Source organism: Neolamprologus brichardi, chromosome 15 (genome assembly GCF_056152115.1).
Source record: "Neolamprologus brichardi isolate AB-2024 chromosome 15, ASM5615211v1, whole genome shotgun sequence".
In the NCBI taxonomy this organism is placed as follows: Eukaryota; Metazoa; Chordata; class Actinopteri; order Cichliformes; family Cichlidae; genus Neolamprologus; species Neolamprologus brichardi.
This window is the reverse complement of record NC_142118.1, coordinates 9,116,718-9,122,747: the sequence shown is the minus strand read 5'-3', so window position 1 is coordinate 9,122,747 and position 6,030 is coordinate 9,116,718.

The window sequence follows — 6,030 nt, the reverse complement described above, 5'->3', positions numbered from 1 at the left end:
AATCCCAAAGAGTGGGGAAAGAAAAAAAAGACATGCATGTCCATATCAAAATCCACACACACACACACTCCCACATATTAAAACACATGACACCCACGTTCAAACACATGACACCCACACACATTAAGAGTCTCACACATCACAGCTACAAGCACAGCATGGGGGGTGGGTTCACATTGCCTCTTTTGCTCTGTGCCTATTCAAAAGCTAATTCTCCTGCACTGGGATTCAAAGAGCCTGGCCAGCCACCTGCGCCGAGGATGGGGAGGGGAGGGGAGGGAGGAGGCCAGGAGTGGAAGGAAAGCAGGAGGAGGAGGAGGCGGCAGTGGAAGAATGACATCACCTTTCCTGAAATGTCACCATTATCTCAAGCCTCAGCTTTAGCTGTCTACAGAGGTGACATCATCCTATTGGTGCCCCTCCCCCCTCTGTTCTCTCCATAGCTGTGTGGGGAGGGAGTGTGCTCATTTGCGTGCATGTCCAAGAAGGCGTGAGCGAGGGTGTGCAGGAAAGCATTGTCGAGAGAGAAAGAGAGAGAGAGAGAGAGAGAGGACAACATGAGAGGATGTTTGTCTGCGCTCCTTCTTTCACGCTTCATACCGACAAAAAAGTAAAAACGCTCATTGCTGACAATTTAATGACTCTTTTCCTCGTCTGCTGTTGATAATATCACACTTACTTATGCTTGAAAAAAAAAGAGTTCAGTTTCAGGAGATATGTTGCTTTTATTGTACATACAATGCGAAAACAATATAATAAAATAATGCTGGAAAAAAAAGTGAAAGACACAGTTTTAAAGCTTTGTTAGTGGTTTTGGGTCATTTTGAAACACAGTAGTTGACATTTAAAGTGGACATTTTTTTTAAATAGCTGATTAAATGTGCTGGTGTTTACCAAGCTGTTTACTTGGACTGCAGTTGCAGCACAATAGAAATACTGATTTAAAAACTTGAGATGGGAAATTAAAAAATTACAGGGATGGTTTCCTTTGTATAAAGTCCTTTTTTTTCTTGATTCGGCATGCTTACACCTCCTAGAGGACCAGATCAGTACAAAGACAACATGCGAAGGGACTCAGTTACTCAGTACATACTAGAGTGTACAAGAACAAGGGGAGTGACTGAATTTAGCATCAAATGCACAAGGACAGTGACTTAGCCATCATTGTGGTTTGCTTTGATTTCATTGCTAAGAGAAGAAACAACCTTACCCGTGCATATTCCAGAAAGTTAATGAGTATTTTCTTCAAACTACCTCTGGTAGTTCTGCAGGGAAGGATGATTTTAAGAAATTTAATTTAACATGAGTTCAAGCAGTCAGAAGGTTATCAAGTTGAAAGAATTTAAGTGCAAAGGTGGTCTGAAAAATCTGTTTTTATATTTTTGAAATTGCATCACCTTGACTTTAAGAAAACTAGACATTGCACTCACCAGACACTTTATTGGGTACACCTTGCTGAAAGTGGGTTGGAACCCTTTTGCCTTCAGAACAGCCTCAGTTCTTCATGGCACAGATTCAACAAGGTACTGGAAACATTCCCCAGAGATTTTGGTCCACATTGGCACAATAGCATCGTACAGTTGCTGCAGATTTGTCAGCTGCACGTCCATGATGTGAAACTCCTCTTCCACCACATCTCATAGGCGCTCAGTGAAATCTGGTGACTGTGGAGGCCATTTGAGTACAGTGGCAAACACTGACAATCTGAGCTTTATGACATGGTGTGTTATCCTGCTAGAAGCAGCCATCAGAAGATGATTACACATAAAGAGATAGGCATGGACACCAATGATACTCAGGTAGGCTGTGGCATCAGTTGGTACCAAGCTCACTCAGAGACCATTCTCTGTAAACCCTAGAGATGGTTGTGTGGGAAAATCCCATCAGATGATCAGTTTCTAAAATAGTCAGACCAGTCCATCTGGCACCAACAACCAAAAACATTAAGAGCTACCTTTTCTCTCCATTGTCGTGTTCAGTTTGAACTAAAGAGTTCTCTTGACAAGAGAGTCTGTCTACATGCCTAAATACACCGACTTGGCCAAGAGAGTATATTCATTTTTAAGTTGAGAAAAGATTAGCTGAGTGTTCACTGACAAGACTCCTAATCTCAATAGTACTCAATAGTCCCTCCCCTCACCCCAACTTGAGGCTGGTTCCCCTGGAGGTTTTTCTTCTGTTAAAAGGGAGTTTTTCTTTCCCACCTCCTTCCCATATAAAGGGCCTTGAGGCAACTATTGTTGTGATTTGGTGCTAAATAAATACAGTTGAATCAAAATTGAATTCAATTTATATATTTAACTCCATAACTATATTACTCTCACCCATTAGAATGCGGGACCTGCCTTGGTCATATCTCTTGGTTTACCAATGCAAGGATTGACCTCTGTCATGGTATTACACCATTCGATGCCCTCGGCAGCTGCCGCTACTAAAACACACCACAGCATGCCAGTCATGCCATCACTCCCCTTTATACATGTCCCAACACTCCCTGAATATGCCCCCTCTGGATGACATCCCACAGATGCCTTTAGACCTCGTCAAAGCTGCAGCGAGGTGACAGGTAAATATGTCAAGTCGGTTCTCGTGTGCAGTTGAATCCGACTTTTTCATTACTCTTTACAGCCCTGTTATTTGGCACCGAAGAAAGGTGGAGGAGGGTGGTGATTTTACATGCAACCAAAGGGTTTTTTTACACCCAGAATAATTTAATATTTAATCACTTCTAACACGTGTGCGACCTGGAATTATAGCAGTGAGTCATCCCACTAACATATTATGAGTCACAAAATCAGTGCCCCATTCACTCTGGCTGGACCCGGAGCAGTTCGGGTTTTATAGCTCAATGAAAGCAGTGATTAATATACACGTGTTGGAAACTTTGTGCTAATGCACGGATTTACATTAATAATGGAACCAGTGACTCCTTAAACGCTCTGCAGTAGGGCAGCTAAGCCAGTTGGTCAGGGGTTAAAAACTGAATAAAAAAGAGAGCGGCTAATTGCATTCATCAGATGGACTGAAACATGACTTCCAAATGAATGCTAACGTTGCTCCCTATCTGCTGGATATGTTAACGCCATGTGTCAATGTTTTTTCTTTTCTTTTCAGAGTTAATTTAAGGAGTAAAGTGCAACACTTTTGCATTTAAGCACGACTTCTTGGTCACACTGCCAGACTTACCAAAAACACTTATGTTTGTGGCTTGTTCCCTTGAAATACTCTTTTTTTGTAGAACAAGCCACATAAAATCCAACTAATCCTTATTTATGAGTCTGTGTGAGAAAATAAAAATAGTCTTTTTTGTGTGTTATCAGCCCATTCTAAGCCATATTTCTTCCTAGCCTAGCCTATCTTTAACACCCTGCTGTTTTTGAATGTTTTTATTATGGGGAACCTATACCTATTTAACCTATTTAATCACCACTATGACCCTTACTCTCCTCCCCTGTAGGCTCTTAATTGTATATTATTTTTAAACAACAGGTCTCCATTCAGCACACTACTTTAAGGACATGCATGGGGAGTTCTTGTGCATTTTAACTTGTTTGCTAAAGCTGTTATGGAGGGGGCCCCCCACTGCTTCGCACCTTTATTGTAATGCGGGGCCAGCTTTATAATCCAATCCTGGCCCAGGCCACTTCACACCTCAGTGAGAACTGTGACCCCATGCTGAGTTTGGATGGGATTCAATGACCAGTTTTGTACAGGGCACACATACTCCCACACACACATAAACACCCAGGACCTACACACCTGCTACCCAAATCAAACAACACCCCCCTTTTTCTTTTTCTCCTCTGCCATTCTCTTTGTCTTGCAGATGTTCACTCCATGAGTCAAAAGGTGAGCAAATAGAGAAATAGGGAGAAGCCAAAGCTGACCATTACTCAGAGCGGTGACCTCAGGGGTCACAAGTGGTGGAATATGGGCTTGATGACCATCAAGGGAAAGATAAATATCTCAGACGTTATTAAGCAGACAGAAGGTAGATTTAGTGTTTCTGCAAAGGGCCAGAAAGGGGGAGACCTGTAACATCAAAGCATTCTTTCTTAACCATATGCACAGCAAGCGTTCAGGGTGGGGTCTGTGGTCATTAGAGTGGGATGCTTGAACAGGAGTGGGAGTCATTATAGCATTTATAACAGTTCATCTCTCATAAAAGAGCAGGCTCTAAAAATAGGGGCAAGTCAAACAAGTTCAGCCTGTGGAGAAATATTTGCTCTCCGGGCAGTCAGATGTTCTGGGCAAAAGTGTGAACGCTTTTAAATATAACTGCCTGTACTTCAGGAATCCTGTAATGTGTGTTATGAAACACCGTGTGGATGGAAAAGGAACTGTAAGTAAAAAATAACACAAGCGAGACTGCTGTGCTTTCCTTGTGTAGACCTCCAGTGTCGTCCAAAAAACTCTATAAAACATTTCAGCGAGCATTGCTGATGTCCCCTTTTTTGGCAATGCTTTTGTTCCCTATACAGTATTTTGAAAGCTGGCTGTGAGTAAAACTGGCTCAAAAAGTTGCTTCTCAAACACATTTTTAAATATTAACATTGTCACCAGCGTGAACTCTGAATGCACTTTCTTTAGGTTTCATTATATTTGACACAACGCTCATCCTCACTGCTGCATATTTATCAAACATGTACATTTTATCACTTGCCAGTGACATCTTTTATTCACCAAGCCCCCCCCCCCCCCCCCCCCTTTTTTTTTTTTTTTTCTTCTTTGCTGTAGCATCCAGTCCTGTTTTTCTGTGCCTGAGGGTTTGGAATAGCTATGTGGAACAGTGACAGCTGTAAGGGAGTTCAAGTCTGGGGCAGAACGGGACCAAACCACACCCACTATCCAGCAGACTGGAGCAGAGTCAAGGGCAAGAATCTCCAACAGGTGCCCGTTAAGCTCAGATTTGTATGCATTCAGACAGTAGCAGCCACCGGTGGGCAGACAGGCAGTGGTAAGAGTCAGCAGTTACAATGGTTTGCGATCATTAACTCTGATTTTTAAAGATCCCCCGACTCCTGCCATGAAATCATTACCATCAAAGCTCCCGCTTCCTTTATTTGTGCCCTTGCTGGGTTGCCACCTCTCTGCATGGAGCTGTGCCAGTATTTGGAAACAGAGAGCACACAGCTGGCTTTCTGACATGCAGAATAGCTTTTGCACAACTCCCTTGGGAGTCAGAGGTGTGCGAGGGAGAGTATCATATATGTTTTGACAGTGCGCAGCAAAGGAGCTAATAATATGATTCCCTGTCCTAGTCAGTGTTTCTCTGTAAGCATGTAATGTGATATTAGAATTACAAACCATCTGCTATTTTTTATCATGTATTAAAAAGCTGTATTTTGTTATACCGTAATGACAACTGAATAGGAAGTTAACCTTCATTATATCATCAAAAACACATCACTCATGTATCTAAGCTAACTGGCCATTTCATTAGACATAACTGATCAACTGTTCATTAACTCAAATATCCACTCAGCCAATTATATTTAAAGCAAATCAATGTCTTTAGGCATGTAGAAACGATTGAGGCAACTTGCTGAAGTTCAAATGGAGCATCACAATGAGGAAGAAAGGAGATTTAAGTGATTTTGAAGGTGGAGTGGTTGTTGGTGCCAGGTGGGCTGGTCTGAGTATTTCAGAAACTGCTGATCTGCTGGGATTTTCCACACAACCATCTCTAGAGTTTACAGAGGATGGTCTGAACAAGGGAAAATATCCAGTGAGAGGAAGTTCCCTGAGAGAAAATGCCTTGCTGATGTCAAAAGGCCAGAGGAGAATGGCCAGACTGCTTCTACAGAGGTTTAGTGCAATTGCCTTTAGCTACAACAATGGTGTGATCACTAGCCAAGCCATGCAGAAGACACACAAAGCATTGAACTTTGAAGGAGATGCGCTACAGCAGCAAAAGACCACATCAGGTGGGACTCCTGTCAGCTAAGAACAGCAAACTGAGGCTACATCATATCTGGACAAAGACGGAAAAACATTGCCTGGTCTGAAGAGTCTTTACTTCTGTGTTAA